This window comes from Hordeum vulgare, chromosome 2H (assembly GCF_904849725.1).
Source record: "Hordeum vulgare subsp. vulgare chromosome 2H, MorexV3_pseudomolecules_assembly, whole genome shotgun sequence".
In the NCBI taxonomy this organism is placed as follows: domain Eukaryota; kingdom Viridiplantae; phylum Streptophyta; class Magnoliopsida; order Poales; family Poaceae; genus Hordeum; species Hordeum vulgare.
In genome coordinates, this window is record NC_058519.1 from 550,015,945 (window position 1) to 550,033,421 (window position 17,477).

Sequence of the window (17,477 nt, forward strand, 5' to 3'; positions counted from 1 at the left end):
TGCTTATAGGCGTACGCCTTTTGGATTATGCAATGCACCTACTACCTTACAAAGATGTATGACTTCTATATTCTCCCATTTTTGCGAAAAGATTGTTGAAGTTTTCATGGATGATTTTTCCATTCATGGAACTTCTTTTGATGATTGCTTAACCAACCTTGATCGATTTTTCCAGAGATGTGAGCAAACTAACCTTGTATTGAATTGGGAGAAGGGCCACTTTATGGTAAATGAAGGTATTGTCTTGGTTCATAAAATTTCCGAACGAGCTATTGAAGTGGATAAGGCTAAAGTTGATGCAATTGAGAAGATGCCATGTCCTAAAGATATTAAAGGTATCCATAGTTTCCTTGGTCATGATGGTTTCTATAGGAGGTTTATTAAATACTTCTCTAAAATTTCTAGACCTCTTACCAATTTATTATAGAAGGATGTTACTTTCATTTTTGATGATGATTGTGTAGAAGCCTTTGAAACACTTAAGAAAGCCTTAACTTCCACACCTATTGTTCAACTACATGATTGGAGCTTGCCTTTTGAAATTATGTGTGATTCTAGTGATTATGTTGTTGGTGTTTTACTGGGACAAAGAGTTGATAAGAAATTAAATGTTATCCATTATGCTAGTAAAATTGTAGATATTTCCCAGAGACATTATGCTACTACTGGAAAAAAATCTTTGTGGTTGTATTTACTTGTGATAAATCCAGATCTTACATTGTTGATTCTAAAGTAATTTTTCAAACTAATCATGTTGCTATTAAATATCTTATGGAAAATAAAGATGATAAACCTAGACTTATTAGGTGGGTTCTTTTGCTACAAGAATTTGATCTGCATATCATTGATAGGAAAGGAGCTGAGAACCCCATAGCTGATAAATTGTCTAGGTTAGAAAATGTTCTTGATGACCCACTACCTATTGATGATAGCTTCCCTGATGAACAACTAGCTGTGGTCAATGTTTCTCATAAAACAACATAGTCTGCTGATTATGGTAATTACATTGTTGCTAAATACATACCACCTAGTTTCACCTATTAGCAAAAAAAAATTTGACTTAAGACATTACTTTTGGGATGAGACACATCTTTATAAAGAGGGAGTAGATGGTATTATTAGACGTTGTATAACTGAGCATGAACAGGAACAAATCCTTTGAAAGTGTCACTCCGAGGCTTATGGAGGACACCATGCAGGAGATAGAACTACACACAAGGTATTACAGTCTCGATTTTATTGGCGTACTCTTTTCAAATATGCTCGTAAGTTTGTCCTCTCTTGTGATGAATGTCAAAAAATTGGTAATATTATTAGACACCAAGAAATGCCTATGAATTATACACTTGTTATTGAACCATTTGAGTTTTGAGGATTTGATTATATGGGACCTTTTCCTTCCTCTAATGGGTATACACATATTTTGGTTGTTGTTGATTATGTCACCAAGTGGGTAGAAGCTATTCCAACCAGTAGTGTTGATCATAACACCTCTATTAAAATGCCTAAGGAAGTTATTGTCCCACATTTTGGAGACCCTAGATATTTAATGACTAATGGTGGTTCACATTTTATTCATGGTGTTTTTCGTAAGTTGCTTGCTAGATATGATGTTAACCATAGAATTGCATCTCCCTATCATACATACTCTAGTGGTCAAGTAGAATTAACCAATAGTGAAATAAAATTAATATTGCAAAAGGCTGTCAATAGGTCCCGAAAGAATTGGTCTAAGAAATTAGATGATGCATTGTTGGCCTACAAAACAACTTATAAAATCCTATGGGTATGTCTTCTTATAAAATGGTTTATGGAAAAGCATCTCATTTACCTCTTGAGTTAGAACATAAAGCTTATTGGGAAATTAAAGAACTCAACTATGATTTCAAACTTGCTCGTGAAAAGAAGTTATTTGATATTAGCTCACTAGATGAATGGAGAACCCAAGCTTATGAAAATGTCAAACTATTCAAAGAAAATATATTAAAACATGGCATGAAAAAAAGAATCCAAAAGCGAGAACTCAAAGTTGGTGAATATGTTCTACTGTACAATTCTCGTCTTAGATTTTTTGCAGGAAAACTTCTCTCCAAATGGGAAGGACCATATATCATCGAAGAAGTTTATCGGTCTGGGGCCATTAAGATCAATAATTATGAAGGCACTAATATGTTGGTGGTCAATGGACAAATAATAAAGCACTATATTTTAGGTACACCTATTAATGTTGAAACAAATATTATTCAAACCATGACACCGGATGAATACATAAAGGAGACCTTCCAGAACACTCTAGAACACTTAAAAGGCACAGGTATGTGATAGGGTAAGTAAACGGACTCCGAAAAATATGCAAAAATATTTTCAGTTAGTTTTGGAATATTAAAAAAATAGGAAATCGATAAACATGTAGGAAGGCAACCCAAGTGCCCACTAGGCACCAGGGCGTGCCAACCCCACCTAGCATGCCCTGGTCGGTAGTGGGCCCCTCGGGCACCTTCGTGGCTCCATTTTCTTGTAGGACATGTATTTCCTTGTATCAAAATTCTTTATATATATATATATATATATATATATATATATATATATATATATCCCGACGATTTGACCTCTGTACCACGGAGAAATCCTCTATTATTGTTTTGTGCTATTTTTTCTATCAGAACTATCAAGTCGGGCATCATATCTTCTCCATCCCCCAACCACGTAGAAGAGGATGCTTGGCTAATGAAGATGGAACTGAAGAAGGAGGAATCAGTAGAAGCCACCAAGGAGAACAAGGCTGAGGAAGTGATACGTCCATTTTGCATCATGCTTTCATGATTATATTTATCGCTTTATGGACTGTTATTATACTTTGTGGAACCTTACTTATGCCTTTTCTCTCTTATTTTGCAAGGTTTATATGAAGAGGAAGAATACCGATAGCTGAAATTCTAGACTGGAAAAGGAGCAAGTCTGAGTCCTCTATTCTGTGCAACTCCAAATGCCGTGAAAATCAACGTGGATTTTTTTTGGATTTTATAGAAAATACTGTCGAAAGAAGTGTCACAGGGGAGCAACCACGGGCCCACAAGCCTGGTTGCCGCGGCCTACCCCCCTGGTCGCGGCAACAGGGCTTGTGGGCACCCTGGCGGCCCACTGGCCCCCCTCTTTTGCTATATGAAGGGTTTCGTCCGGAAAAAAATCAGGGTGGAGCTTTTTCGTGGATTCTCCGCCGCCACGAGGTGGAACTTGAGCAGATCCAATCTAGAGCTCCGGCAGGACGATCCTGCCGAGGAAACTTCCCTCCCGGAGGGGGAAATCGTCGCCATCGTCATCACCAACACTCCTCTCGTCGGTGGGGAGGCATCTCCATCAACATTTTCATCAGCACCATCTCCTCTCCAAACCCTAGTTTATCTCTTGTAACCAGTCTCCGTCTCGCGACTCCGATTTGGTACTTGTAAGGTTGCTAGTAGTGTTTACTCTTTGTAGTTGATGCTAGTTGGATTACTTGGTGGAAGAGTTTATGTTCAGATCCTTGATGCTATTCATTACACCTCTGATCATGATTATGATTATGCTTTATCAGTAGTTACTTTTGTTCCTAAGGACATGGGATAAGTCATGATAATAATAGTCATGTGAATTTGATATTCGTTCGGTATTTTGATATGTTGTATGTTGTTTTTCCTCTAGTGGTGTTATGTGAATGTCGACTACATAACACTTCACCATATTTGGCCCTAGAGGAAGGCATTGGGGAGTAGTAAGTAGATGATGGGTTGCTGGAGTGACATAAGCTTAAACCCCAGTTTATGCGTTGCTTCGTAAGTGGCTGATTTGGATCCACTAGTTTAATGCTATGGTTAGACGTTGTCTTAATTCTTCTTTCGTAGTTGCGGATGCTTGAGAGAGGGGTTAATCATAAGTGGGATACTTGTCCAAGTAAGGGCAGTACCCAAGCGCCGGTCCACCCACATATCAAACTATCAAAGTAACGAACGCGAATCATATGAACATGATGAAACTAGCATGACGGAAATTCCCGTGTGTCCTCGGGAGCGTTTTTCCTCTTATAAGACTTTGTTCAGTCTTGTCCCTTGCTGCAAAAGGGATTGGGCCACTTGCTGCACCATTGCTACTACTTGTTACTTGTTACTTTTCGCTTGTTATGTTTCACCTCACTACACCATCACTTGTTACCGCTACTTTCAGTGCTTGCAGTTATTACCTTGCTGAAAACCTTTTATCAGAGCCTTCTCCTCCTCGTTGGGTTCGAGACTCTTACTTATCGAAAGGACTACGATTGATCCCCTATACTTGTGGGTCATCAAGACTCTTTTCTGGCGCCGTTGCCGGGGAGGAAGCGCCTTTGGTAAGTGTAATTTGGTAAGGAAACATTTATATACTGTGCTGAAATTTATTGTCACTTGTCACTATGGAAACTGTTCCTTTGAGGAGTTTGTTCGGGGTATCTTCACCACGAACGAAAGGACGAGGGGTTTCTCCTCAACCTGAGGTACCTACTGAAAATATATTTTATGAAATTCCTTCAGGTATGCTTGAGAAACTGCTGGCTAATCCTTTTACAGGAGATGGATCTTCACATCCAGACTTGCATCTAATCTATGTAGATGAAGTTTGTGGTTTATTTAAGCTTGCAGGTTTTCCCGAGGATGAGGTAAAGAAGAAAGTCTTTCCTTTATCTTTGAAGGATAAGGTGTTTACATGGTATGGGCTATGTGATGATACTGGATCATGAGACTACAATCGGTTGAAATTGAATTTCATCAAAAGTTTTATCCTATGCATTTAGTACATCGTGATCGGAATTATATTTATAACTTATGGCCTCGTGACAGAGAAAGCATAGCTCAACCTTGGGGAGGCTTAAATCAATGCTATATTCATGCCCCAATCATGAGCTCTCGAGAGAAATTATCACTCAAAACTTTTATGGTCGGCTTTCTCATGAAGATCGTACCATGCTTGATACTTCTTGTACCGGTTCTTTTATGAAGAAGGATATTGATCACAAGTGGAATTTATTGGAAAGAATCAAACGTAACTCTGAAGATTGGGAACTGGAAGAAGGTAAGGAGTGAGGTATGAATTTCTAGTTTGATTGCGTTAAATATTTTGTTGAAACAAACACTTCTAGAGATTTTAGCGCTAAGTATGGACTTGACTCTAAGATACTAGCTTCTCTATGTGAATCTTTTGCTGCTCAAGTTGATCTTCCCAAACAGAAGTGGTTTAAGTATCATCCTCCTGTAGAAATCAACATAGTTAAACCCAATCTAGTTGAGGAGAAAGTCATTGCCTTTAGTGATCCTATTGTTCCTCGTGCCTATGCTAAGAAACCACCATACCCTGTTAGGAAAAAGGATTATTCTAAAGCTCCAACTGTGATATGTAGGGGTTACATTAGACCACTTGCACCCCCTGAGGAAATTAGAGTTGAACCTAGTGTTGATATTATCAAAGATCTCTTAGCCGAAGACATAGACAGGCATGCTATCAAATTCTGTGAGGACTCCGCTAGAATAGCTAAACCTCACGCGAAAGACAAATACGGACCTATAGTTGGCCTGCCCGTTGTTTCTGTCAAGATAGGAGATCACTGTTACCATGGTTTATGTGATATGGGTGCTAGTGTTAGTGCACTACCTCGTTCCCTATATGATGAAATCAGAGATGAGATTGCACCTGCTGAGTTAGAACCCATTGATGTCACTATTACGCTAGCTAATAGAGACACTATCTGCCCTCTCGGAATTGTGAGAGACGTAGAAGTCCTGTGTGGTAAGACGAAGTATCCTACTGATTTCCTCGTCATTGCTACTTCACAAGATAGCTTCTGCCCCATCATATTTGGTAGACCCTTTCTCAACATTGTCAATGCTCATATTGATTGCATTAAACAGAATGTCACTGTTAGTTTCGAGGGTGTGTCTCATGAATTTAACTTCTCCAAGTTTGGAAGACAACCCCGTGAAAAAGAGTCGTCTGGTAGGGATGAAATCATTGCTCTTGCCTCTATTGCCGTACCTCCTACGGATCCTTTAGAGCAATATCTGCTTGAGCATGAAAATGATATGCATATGGAGGAAAGAGATGAGATAGATAAAATTGTCTTAGATCAATATCCTATTCTCAAGAATAATCTGCCTGTTGAATTGCTTGGGGATCCTCCCCCACCAAAGGGTGATCGTGTATTCGAGCTAAAACAGTTACCAGATACTCTTAAGTATGCCTATCTTGATGAGAAGGAGATATATCCTATTATTATTAGTGCTCACCTCTCGAGTCACGAAGAGAAGAAGTTATTAAAAACTTTGAGGAAGCACCGTGCTGCTATTGGATATACTCTTGATGATCTTAAGGGTATTATCCCCACTCTATGTCAGCACAAGATTAAAACCGATCTTGATTCTAAGCCAGTTGCTGATCATCAACGGAGACTAAATACAAGGATGAAAGAGGTCGTAAGAAAAGAAATATTAAAGCTTCTGGAAGCAGGAATTATTTATCCTGTTGGTCATAGTGATTGGGTAAGCCCAGTACATTGCGTACCTAAGAAGGGAGGTATCACCGTCATCCCTAGTGATAAGGATGAACTAATCCCGCAGAGGATTATTACTGGCTATAGGATGGTGATAGACTTCCGGAAACTGAACAAGGCAAACAGGAAGGACCATTATCCTTTGTCGTTTATCGACAAGATGCTAGAAAGGCTATCTAAACACACACACTTCTGCTTTCTAGACGGTTATTCAGGTTTCTCGCAAATACCTGTTGCACAATCTGATCAAGAGAAAACCACCTTCACATGCCCCTTCGGTACCTTCTCTTACAGACGCATGCCTTTTGGCTTGTGCAATGCACCTGCCACCTTTCAAAGATGTATGACGGCTATATTCTCTGACTTTTGTGAAAAGATTGTTGAGGTTTTCATGGATGATTTCTCCGTCTACGGTTCTTCCTTTGACGATTGCCTCAGCAACCTTGATCGAATCTTACAGAGATGCAAAGATACCAACCTCGTCTTGAACTGGGAGAAGTGTCACTTCATGGTTAATGAAGGCATCGTTTTAGGACACAAAATCTCTAAGAGAGGCATTGAAGTTGATATGGCTAAGGTTGATGCAATTGAGAAAATGCCTTGCCCCACAGATATCAGAGGTATACGAAGTTTCCTAGGTCATGCTGGTTTCTATAGGAGGTTCATTAAAGACTTCTCTAAGATTTCTAGGCCTCTTACCAACCTCTTGCAGAAGGATGTTCCTTTTGTTTTTGACAAGGATTGTGAGGAAGCTTTCGAAATACTTAAGAAGGCCTTAATAACCGCACCTATTGTTCAACCACCTGATTGGAACTTGCCCTTTGAAATCATGTGCGATGCTAGGGATTATGCTGTTGGTGCTGTTCTAGGACAAAGAGTTGACAAGAAGTTGAATGCCATTCACTACGCTAGTAAAACTCTAGACAGTGCCCAAAGAAACTATGCCACTACGGAGAAGGAGTTTTTCGCGGTCGTGTTTGCATGTAAAAAGTTCAAATCTTATATAGTTGACTCCAAAGTCACTATTCACTCTGATCATGTTGCTATTAAGTACCTCATGGAGAATAAGGACGCTAATCCTAGGCTAATCAGATGGGTTCTCCTACTACAGGAATTTGATTTGCACGTTGTTGACCGAAAGGGTGCTGATAACCCTGTAGCAGATAACTTGTCTAGGCTAGAGAATGTCCTTGATGACCCACGACCTATTGATGACAGTTTTCCTGATGAGCAATTGAATGTCATCCGCACTTCACATAGTGCACCATGGTATGATGATTACGCAAACTATATCATAGCCAAATACATACCACCCAGTTTCACCTACCAGCAAAAGAAGAAATTCTTCTTTGATTTGAGACACTACTTTTGGGATGATCCTCACGTTTATAAGGAAGGAGTAGATGGTGTTATTAGATGTTGTGTGCCTGAACATGAACAGGGATAGATCCTGCAGAAGTGTCATTCCGAGGCCTACGGAGGACACCATGCTGGAGACAGAACTGCTCATAAGGTATTGCAATCAAGTTTCTATTGGCCCACTCTCTTCAAGGATGCCCGTAAGTTTCTCTTGTCTTGTGATGAATGTCAAAGAATAGGGAACATTAGCAAACGTCAGGAAATGCCTATGAACTATTCACTGGTCATTGAACCATTTGATGTCTGGGGTTTTGATTATATGGGACCTTTCCCGAGTTCCAATGGGGACACTCACATCTTAGTTGCTGTGGATTATGTCACTAAGTGGGTAGAGGCTATCCCCACTAGAAATGCTGATCACCACACCTCTATTAAGATGCTTAAAGAAGTCAATTTCCCAAGATTTGGAGTCCTTAGATATCTGATGACTGATGGCGGTTCACACTTCATTCATGGTGTTTTCCGCAAGATGCTCGCTAAGTACGATGTCAACCATAGAGTTGCATCTCCTTATCATCCTCAGTATAGTGGTCAAGTGGAGCTGAGTAATAGGGAGATCAAATTGATCTTACAAAAGACCGTCAATAGATCTCGAAAGAATTGGTCTAGCAAACTTGACGATGCACTATGGGCTTATAGGACTGCTTATAAGAATCCCATGGGCATGTCGCCTATAAAATAGTTTACGGTAAGGCCTGTCATTTACCTCTTGAGCTGGAACACAAAGCTTATTGGTCAATCAAAGAGCTCAACTTTGATTTCAAACTTGCTGGTGAGAAGCGGTTGTTTGATATCAGCTCATTAGATGAGTGGAGGGCCCAGGCATATGAGAATGCCAAGTTGTTCAAGGAAAAGGTTAAGAGATGGCATGACAAAAGAATACAAAAACGAGAGTTCAATGTAGGTGACTATGTCCTACTATACAATTCTCGTTTAAGATTCTTCGCGGGCAAGCTTCTCTCTAAATGGGAAGGTCCCTACGTTGTCGAGGAAGTATATCGTTCCAGTGCCATCAAAATCAATAATACGGAAGGCAATTTTCCTAGAGTGGTAAACGGGCAAAGAATCCAGCATTGTATCTCTGGTACTCCCATAAATGTTGAGACCAATATCATCAATATCATAACTCCAGAGGAGTACATAAGGGATGTTTATCAGCCTGTTTCAGACCCTGATAACCAAGAGGTATCTGTTTCGGTAAGTAATTGGACTCCGACACTTTTCCAATAGGAAATTTTTCTCTGTTTTTGAATTTATGGAAAATTAGAAAAATAAAAAGCAGTCCGGAGAGCGCACGAGGCACCAACAAGCTTGGTTGCCGCGGCCTCCCCCCTGGCCGCGCAACGGGGCTTGTGGGCAGCTCGTGTGCCTCCCGGACTCCGTTTTCTTGCGAAGCACTCCTTCTTGTCCAGAAAAATCATTATATATTCGCCCGAGGGTTTTGATCTCCGTATCGCGCAGTTTTCCTCTGTTTTCGTTTTGACGTTGTTTTCTGCCGCAGATCTAGGTCAAGATGTCTTCTCGGGATTCAGAGGGGGAGAGCTATGTGGCTGATTACCTTGCTAACCCCAAGGTCTATGGGGACTTGGAACCATATGGCTGGACCACTGACGAAGAAGAGGATTATGATCCCAAGGGGAAGGAACAAACGAGTTCCGATTTAGAGGAGGCTCCTCTACCTCAACCTGGACGCACTCATGTGGAGTTCAAGAAGTCAAGCCTCCTTGACCAAAGGAAGAAGCCTAAGACCCTGTTTATCCCTTCTCGTTTCTTGCAGGAGAGTAAGCAGGAATTTTGCCATAGAGTGTTGAAGCTTGAGGAAAATGACGATCTCAGGGAGCAGAACTTTATGCTCAAGTGGAAATTAGACAAGCTCAAGACTACTTCAACAACACCACCACCATCACCACCAAAGGAAGACAACTAAGGATTGGTATGGGCAATCCCCTTGGCTTTTGCCAAGCTTGGGGGAGTTGCCCTGGTATCGTATCCCCTTTATATCTTTTGCTTTTACCTTTGTTTTAGTTCTTTCCTTTTCAGTTTTATTTCTTCTCTGAGTGGAATAAGTCTTTAGTGTTTAGTTTGAGTCTTTTGCCTTGTGTCTCCCCCGATGTATTCGAGCTTGCGAGCTGTATAATAAAGAGTATCTTAGTTAACGGCTTTGCTTTGTGCCATGATCAAAAGTATGAAAAGAACGATAGCATGAAAGATCATGAGATGATCTTACGGAAAGTGATAGCTTCACATATAACAAGTATGATGATTGAAACTTGTTGAGAGTAGACCAACATAGACCTCAGTCATTGTTGCAATTAATAAGAAGTAATAAGGAAAGAGAGGTTCACATATAAATATATCATCTTAGACACTTTCTATAATTGTGAGCACTCACCAAACTATTGCATGCTTAGAAGTATATGTTGGACAAGGAAGACAACATAATGAATTGTGTTTCCTTGGTTCCAAACAATGTTATATGATTAGAGATCCCTTAGCATGTGACGATTGATTCCACCTCATATTAGCCAAAACTCCCGCACCAAATAGAGATACTACTTGTGCATCCATAAACCTTCAACCCAGTTTTGCCATGAGTGTCCACCATACCTACCTATGGATTGAATAAGATCCCTCAAGTAAGTTGTCATCGGTGCAAGCAATAAAAATTGCTCTCTAATATGTATGATCTATTAGTGTGTGGAAAACAAGCTTTGTACGAACCTGTGATGAGGAAGACATAAAAGCGACAAACTGCATAATAAAGTTCTTTATCACAGGAGGCAATATAAAGTGACATTCCTCCGCACTAAGAGGACACGCATCCAAACCTAAAAAGCGCATGACAACCTCTCCTTCCCTGTGCGAAGGGCCTATCTTGTACCTTTACTTTTTGCCCTTGTAAGAGTCATGGTGATCTTCACCAATTCCTTATTTAGCCTTTTTCTTGGTGAATGTCATATGCTTGGGAAAGATCTATATTCATATATCAACTTGGAGCTGAGTACTTATGCTTTATTATTGTTGACTTTACCCTTGAGGTAAATGGTTGGGAGGCAAACTATAAGCCCCTATCTTTCTCTGTGTCCAACTGAAACTTCGATACCATGAGTACCACGTGAGTTGTAACAATTGTGGAAAACAAAAGAGATGATTGAGTATGAGGATTTGCCTTACAAGCTCTTATTGGACTCTTTCTGATAATATGATAAATTGCAATTGCTTCAATGACTTTGGACGGTTGTTGGCCACTTCTCGGTAAGGTTTTTGTTTCATACTTTGCTTTGTGAAGGAATTGTTACTTTCCCATAAGAATCTCTATGATGCATTTTTGTTCTATGTGTGATCATGATGCCCTCATGTCCGTATTGTGTTTTATTGATACCTTCATCCCTAAACATGTGGACATGTTTTGGGTCTTGGTTTTCGCTTGAGGACAAGCGAGGTCTAAGCTTGGGGGAGTTGATACGTCCATTTTGCATCATGCTTTCATGTTGATATTTATCGCTTTATGGACTGTTATTATACTTTGTGGAACCTTACTTATGCCTTTTCTCTCTTATTTTGCAAGGTTTATTTGAAGAGGGAGAATACCGGGAGCTTGAATTCTGGACTGGAAAAGGAGCAAGTCGGAGTCCTCTATTCTGCGCAACACCAAATGTCCTGAAAATCAACGTGGATTTTTTTTTGGATTTTATAAAAAATACTGGGCGAAAGAAGTGTCAGAGGGGAGCAACCAGGGGCCCACAAGCCTGGTTGCCGCGGCGTACCTCCCCTGGCCACGGCAACAAGGCTTGTGGGCACCCTCGCGGACCACTGATACGTCTCCAACGTATCTATAATAGTTTTATGGTTCCATGCTATTATCTTGTCAACTTTGGATGTTTTATATGCATGAATATGCTATTTTATATCTTTTTTGGGACTAACCTGTTAACTCAGTGCCAAGTGCCAGTTTCTTTTTTCCCATGTTTTTGGCCCATTTTCAGACGGAGTCCAAATGGAATGAAACTTTACGATGATTTTTTTGGACCAAAAGAGACCCCCTAAGCTTTGGAAGAAGGCCAGAAGAGCTACGAGGGAGTCACAAGACCTGACGCCGCCACCACCCCCCTAGGTGGCGTAGGGAAGGCTTGTGACCTCCTCGTGGGCCCAACCGACGTAATTCCACCGCCATAAATTCCTATAAATTCAGAAACCCCCAAAAAGAAACCTAGATCGGGAGTTCCGCCGCCGCAAGCCTCTGTAGCCACCAAAAACCAATCTGGAGCCCGTTTTGGCACCCTGTCGGAGGGGGAATCCATCTCCGGTGGCCATCTTCATCATCCCGGCGGTCTCCATGACGAGGAGGGAGTAGTTCTCCCTCGGGGCTGAGGGTATGTACCAGTAGCTATGTGTTTGATCTGTCTCTCTCTTATTCTTGAGATGTCTTGATCTCGATCTACCATGGGCTTTGCTACTATAGTTGGATCTTATGATGTTCTTCCCCCTCTCCTTCTTGTAATGAATTGAGTTTCCCCTTTGGAGTTATCTTATCGGAATGAGTCTTCGAGAACACTTGATGTATGTCTTGCACGTGTCTATGTGCTGTGATCAACTTGCGGGTTCGTGACATTGGGAACCTATGCACAGGGGTTGGCACACGTTTTCACTCTCCGGTAGAAACTTTGGGGCACTCTTTGAAGTTCTATGTGTTGGTTGAATAGATGATTCTGAGATTGTGTGATGCATATCATATAATCATGCCCACGGATACTTCAGGTGACAATGGAGTATCTAGGTGACATTAGGGTCTTGGTTGATATGTATCTTAAGGTGTTATTCTAGTACAAACTCTATGATGGATCGAACGGAAAGAATAGCTTCGTGTTATTTTACTACGGACTCTTGAATAGATCGATCAGAAAGAATAACTTTGTGGTGGTTTCGTACCCGAAAATAATCTCTTCGTTTGTTCTCCGCTATTAGTGACTTTGGAGTGAATCTTTGTTGCGTGTTGAGGGCTAGTTATATGATCCAATTATGTTATCATTGTTGAGAGAACTTCACTAGTGAAAGTATGAACCCTAGGCCTTGTTTCCACGCATTGCAATACCGTTTGTGCCCACTTTTACCATATGTTACCTTGCTGTTTTTGTAATTTCAGATTACAAAAACCTATATCTACCATATATATTGCACTTGTGTCACCATCTCTTCGCTGAACTAGTGCACCTATACAATTTACCATTGTATTGGGTGTGTTGGGGACACAAGAGACTCTTTGTGATTTGGTTGCAGGGTTGATTGAGAGAGACCATCTTCATCCTACGCCTCCCGCGGATTGATAAACCTTAGGTCACCCACTTGAGGGAAAATTGCTACTGTCCTACAAACCTCTGCGTTTGGAGGCCCAACAACGTCTACAAGGAGAAGGTTGCATAATAGAAATCACCCACTGGCCACCCTCTTTTGCTATATGAAGGGTTTCGTCCGGAAAAAAAATCAGGGTGGAGCTTTTTCGTTGATTCTCCGCCGCCACGAGGCGGAACTTGAGCAGATCCAATCTAGAGCTCTGACAGGACGATCCTGCCAGGGAAACTTCCCTCCTGGAGGGGGAAATCATCGCCATCGTCATCACCAACACTCCTTTTGTCGGAGGGGAGGCATCTCCATCAACATCTTCATCAGCACCATCTCCTCTCCAAACCCTACTTCATCTCTTGTAACGAATCTCCGTCTCGCGACTCCGATTGGTACTTGTAAGGTTGCTAGTGGTGTTGATTACTCTTTGTAGTTGATGCTACTCCCTCTGTTCCTAAATATAAGTCTTTTAAGAGATTTCATTAAGGGTCTACATACGAAGCAAAATGAGGGAATCTATACTCTAAAATATTTCTATATACATCCGTATATAATCCATTAGTGGAATCTCTAAAAAGACTTATATTTAGGAACGGAGGGAGTAGTTGCCTAACTTGGTGGAAGAGTATGTGTTCAGATCCTTGATGATATTCATTACACCTCTGATCATGATTATGATTATGCTTTGTGAGTAGTTACTTTTGTTCCTGGGGATATGGGATAAGTCATGCTAATAATAGTCATGTGAATTTGATATTCGTTCGGTATATTGATATGTTGTATGTTGTTTTTCCTCTAGTGGTGTTATGTGAACGTCAACTACATAACACTTCACCATATTTGTGTTGGAAATATGCCCTAGAGGTAATAATAAAATGGTTATTATCATATTTCATTGTTCATGATAATTGTCTATTGTTCATGCTATAATTGTATTAACAGGAAACAGTAATACATGTGTGAATAAATAGATCACAATGTGTCCCTAGCAAGCCTCTAGTTGGCTAGCTCGTTAGTCAATAGATGATCACGGTTTCCGGATCATGGGCATTAGATGTCATTGATAACGGGATCACATCTTTGGGAGAATGATGTGATGGACAAGACCCAATCCTAAGCATAGCACTAGATTGTATTGTTCGTATGCTAAAGCTTTTCTAATGTGAAGTATCTTTTCCTTCGACCGTGAGATTGCGCAACTCCCGGATACCATAGGAGTGATTTGGGTGTATTAAACGTCACAACGTAACTGGGTGACTATAAAGGTGCACTACGGGTACCTCTGAAAGTGTCTGTTGGGTTGGTACGAATCGAGATCGGGATTTGTCACTCCGTGTGACGGAGAGGTATCTCTGGGCCCACTCGGTAGAACATCATCATGAGCTCAATGTGACTAAGGAGTTAGTCACACGATGACGTGCTACGGAACGAGTAAAGAGACTTACCGGTACCGAGATTGAACAAGGTATTGTTATACCGACGATCGAATCTCGGGCAAGTTCTATACCGACAGACAAAGGGAATTGTGTACGGGATTGATTGAATCCTTAACATCGTGGTTCATCCGATGAGATCATCCTGGAGCAAGTGGGAGCCACCATGGGTATCCAGACCCCGCTAATGGTTATTGGCCAGAGAGGTGTCTCGGTCATGTCTGCATGTCTCTCGAACCCGTAGGGTCTACACACTTAAGGTTCGGTGATGCTAGGGTTATAGGGAATTGTTATACGAGGTTACCGAAAGTTGTTCGGAGTCTTGGATGACATCCCGGACGTCACGAGGAGCTCTGGAATGGTCCGGAGGTAAAGATTGATATATAGGACGGATGGTTTCGGACACCGGAAGTGTTTCGGGCATCACCGGTAACGTACCAGGACCATCGGGACCACCGGAGGTGGCCTTGGGGGGTCCACCGAAGGGGGGCAACGACCCCGGGAGGTAAGATGGGCCAAGTAGGGGAGGGAACCAGCCCCTAGGTGGGCTGGTGCACCTCCCCACTCAGCCCCATGCGCAGGGGAGAGAAAAAGGGGGGGCAAACCCTAAGCCAGGTAGGCCTAAGGCCCACCACGGGCGCGCCACACCCCTCCTCCCCCCCTTGGCCGCCGCACCAGCCCCCATCTAGGGCTGCCCCCCCCCCCCCAAGGAGGGGGAAACCCTCAAGGGGGGCGCAGCCCCTCCCTTCCCCTATATATACCGGGCACTTTTGGCCATTGGGACACATACTTTTCCCTCTCTCTCGCCGCAGTCCTGCCCTTCTTCCTCCTCCTCTCTGCCGGTCCTTGGCGAAGCCCTGCCAGGAGACCTCGTATCTCCATCGACACCACGCCGTCGTGCTGCTGGAGTTCTTCCCCAACCTCTCCCTCCTCCTTGCTGGATCAAGGTGCGGGAGGCGTCACCGGGCTGCACGTGTGTTGAACGCGGAGGTGCCGTAGTTCGGCACTAGATCGGAATCGCTGCGAGTACGACTCCATCAACCGCGTTCTAGCAACGCTTCCACTTAGCGATCTTCAAAGGTATGAAGATGCTCTTACCCCTCTCTCGTTGCTGGTCTTTCCATAGGAAGATCTGAATATGCGTAGGAAAATTTTGAATTTATGCTACGTTACCGAACAATTTGGGCCTAGAGCAAGTCATTGGGGGGTAGTAAGTAGATGATGGGTTGCTGGAGTGATGGAAGCTTAAACCCCGGTCTGTGCGTTGCTTCGTAAGGGGCTGATTTGGATCCACTAGTTTAATGCTATGGTTAGACGTTGTCTTAATTCTTCTTTGGTAGTTGCGAATGCTTGCGAGAGGGGTTAATCATAAGTGGGATACATGCCCAAGTAAGGGCAGTACCCAAGCATCGGTCCACCCACATATCAAACTATCAAAGTAACGAACGCGAATCATATGAACATGATGAAACTAGCATGACAGAAATTCCCGTGAGTCCTCGGGAGCGTTTTTCCTCTTATAAGACTTTGTTCAGGCTTGTCCCTTGCTGCAAAAGGGATTGGGCCACTTGCTGCACCATTGCTACTACTTGTTACTTTTCGCTTGCTATGTTTCACCTCACTACACCATCACTTGTTACCGCTACTTGCAGTGCTTGCAGTTATTACCTTGCTGAAAACCGTTTATTAGAGCCTTCTCCTCCTCGTTGGGTTCGACACTCTTACTTATCGAAAGGACTACGATTGACCCCTATACTTGTGGGTCATCAGGAAGTCAAGGGGGGTCAAGCTCGAGAAATGGGGCAGGCCATGCCGGTGAAAGAAGAGGAGGAAGAAGATTACCTCCAACCCTACTATGAGCATCTCACCCCTACTGAAATCGGAGCCTTTAGAGCATACGAAACAATACGTGTTCAGAATAAATATCTTACTCATGAAAATATTTTGTTAAAGGAGCACATCATCACCCTCCAGAGCATTATTCGACGACTGGAGAACCTCCTGAGGCTACATTGCGACCCTACCTCGCCACCACTTCCTTCATCTTCCTCACCAAAGGATACTTGAGTACACGGGTATGGGAACTCCCCTTGGCTTGTGCCAAGCTTGGGGAGGTGCCCCGTTATCGTATCACCATCACTCTTATTATATTTATCCATCTTAGTTCAATCTTTAGTTATTTCATGATTTAGTCAAATAAAAGTTTAGTTTGATCCTTTTCTTTTGAGTGCTAGTTTCAGGATCTATCTATATATGTAATCGAGTGAGAGTTATATAATAAAGCTTAGTTTGAGTTTATGCTTCTTTACTTTCTTGTTGCAATCAAAATAAAGGAAATAAATGAAAAAGATCATATGCTAATCTTATGGTAAGTAGCGACACCACATAAGGAAAAATATAAGTGGTAAAAAAATTGAAGGTTTAGAAACACATCATTGGTCGGTGATGCAACACATGAAAGAATTAATAAGGGAAGAGAATATCTACATGCAAATAGAGTATCCTTGAAATATTTTATGATTGTGATCCCCCATTAATTATAGTATGCCAAAACTATTGATGTTGGACAAGGAAGACAGCGTAATGATTTATGCTTCTTCACATTCACATAGAAGTTATATTGTTATAGATCCTATAACATGTGATGCTTTCCCAATATCTTTGCTAGACAAAACTCCACACTAAGTAGAGATACTACTTGTGAATCCAAAACCTTAAACCCAAATCCATGTTTG